Genomic DNA, 2,304 nt, shown 5'->3' with positions numbered 1-2,304 from the left:
AAATCACACTTTTCTGTACAAATTCACACAAAATTACCACCTCACAAGTAGCACCCGACACTGCATTGTAAAAACATGTCGCTCAAGTTAAAACAAGATTTCTCATAGCAATTTGTAACAATTTTACATTTTAGTGAATAATTTGTATGAATTCGTACAATCTTCGTACGTTTTTATATGATCTGTTTTTGCCCCACTGATGTTCTGTACGAATCACATTGTGCAAATTCATACGATATTACCACCTTGTTAAAACAGTGGATGACACTGCATTCTGAAAACACGTTGCTTAAGTTAAAATACATTTTCTCATAGCAATTTGTAACTATTTTATGTTTTGGTGTATGAATTCTTACAGTCTCAAATACAAAAACAAAAAATCATATTGCACAAATGTATATGCAATCACCACCTTGTAAAATAGCTACGTTTTCTCATGAGATTGGGTTGATACAAATTTTTTCAAAATGACACCTTGCTTTTTTAGCATTCCACTGACCTACGTTTCACAAAAACTTTCTTCGGTGTAAACCGGTCCCAAGAAGCCATTCACACGAATTTTTCATTCCATTGCGCTGCTTTCCCATTGTTTTTTTAGATAATAATGCACTAGAAAGATGTTTTTGTTGCACTCGTGCCTTGTGCCTTTTGCGTCTTAACACCTCATTCAAAAACATGGCACTCAAGTTAAGAAGTTCAACTTTTAAAAAAACACTATTTTTTTTCCATTCTACACCAGTCAAACACATCTACATAACCGAATTAAAAGCAGCAGATTAATGCAAAAACACATTTTGTCTGAACCAACCCTAAGAGGTCAACAAATCTTATCATTTTCTTGCCATCTCACATCTTTGGTAAATGTGTTATTTATATCCTGAAGTCATTAAGTCGGTGAAACACACCATGGTTGTTGACCACAAAACTTCAGGGGACAGCAGCTGTTTTGTGAAGTGAAAAATGATTCTCCTCACAAGCAAACAAATCAGTCGACTGTTTCTGCTTTAGGAGAAGAAAACAAATTCTTATGTTTTTTTTGATGATGTACTAAAAATGAACTTTGTTTTGTTCAAAGTGGAGCTGGACATTCTTGGTGACGATAGAGAAGCATTTCCTCAGCCTCCTTTGCATGCAAAGAAAAAAGCTACATTTCAGGAAATAAGGGAGTGAGTAAGCTGGTTTCCCATCGCTTTGCTATTTCTGTCACGGAGAGAGATGTTTTGGAGTGCATCATATCATTATCCTGAAGCTTTTCCTTTCTCTGATTTAGACACAGAACAGGATATGGCACAATACATCCGCTGGAAGATGAATTCATGAGGGAAACATATGTGACTGGTCAACGGACTCTTATTGGCGAAGCATTAGACTGGCACCAACAAATTCAGTGAAGTTCAAGCTGCAGTGTCAATGTGTAGCCATGCTTATCTCCACAGAGACACACTAATGGCGTCTATTTTTTTCCAAAAATAATGGCAGAGCTGGCTTTGTTCTGGTCAAGTGGTACCATGATAAATGGATGTAGTGTTGTTAGAGAAGGAAAAATCATTAGAAGCAGGAATGGTGTATACTTAAGCTTCGCTATGTGGCCTACTTTCTCTGAAAGAACAAACTTCCTACATTTTTTCCACAACTGCTTGCATTCAATAAATAATGACTTGTAATTACTATGATGAAAATATGAATTCACTGCAGTCTAAAAAAAGAAAACAAGTTAAAAACAAATCAGCCAGTCACAGTGACTTGTTAATGTTTCGACAGAACTTTACTAACCACTTGTGCTACTTGAAACTGCATAATTATCACATAAAGAAACCATATTGCTGAACAATTATGACAGGTCAGTGTGCATAATCATCAATAAACTCCTTGCAGTTAGAATTGGTGGCTTTGAATTCTCTCTTGGAGCTCTATAAAGCCACATTCCCTCTTAAAATAGAAGCAAACACATAAATAGCAACACCAAATATAGTAGTATAAGAAAGTAAAACAAATGCACGAGAAACAAACTCTTTGTGCCTTAAGTGCTGTGAGTTTTTAAAGGGGTCTTAATCGAGCAAAAATACACTGAAGAATCAATCAGGTTAAGACAATAGCTACCTCGAGGTGTTTCATTTATGAATATTAACTAAAACATAAGACAGGAGAATAATGGTCTGTGGGGAATGGCCTGGAAATAATGAAGAGCTCAATGTCTGATTAATATTAATGGTGTGTTAAATAAGTGGAAGCACAAGACGTCTCAAGTGTGACTGATGTCCTCGTGTGGCTCAGTAAGGCTAAGGCTGATTTATAAAGCAGTCA

This window comes from Sinocyclocheilus anshuiensis, unplaced genomic scaffold (genome assembly GCF_001515605.1).
Source record: "Sinocyclocheilus anshuiensis isolate Anshui unplaced genomic scaffold, SAMN03320099.WGS_v1.1 scaffold283, whole genome shotgun sequence".
NCBI lineage: Eukaryota > Metazoa > Chordata > Actinopteri > Cypriniformes > Cyprinidae > Sinocyclocheilus > Sinocyclocheilus anshuiensis.
The sequence above is the reverse complement of the archived record's forward strand: the minus strand, read 5'-3'. Positions refer to the sequence as shown.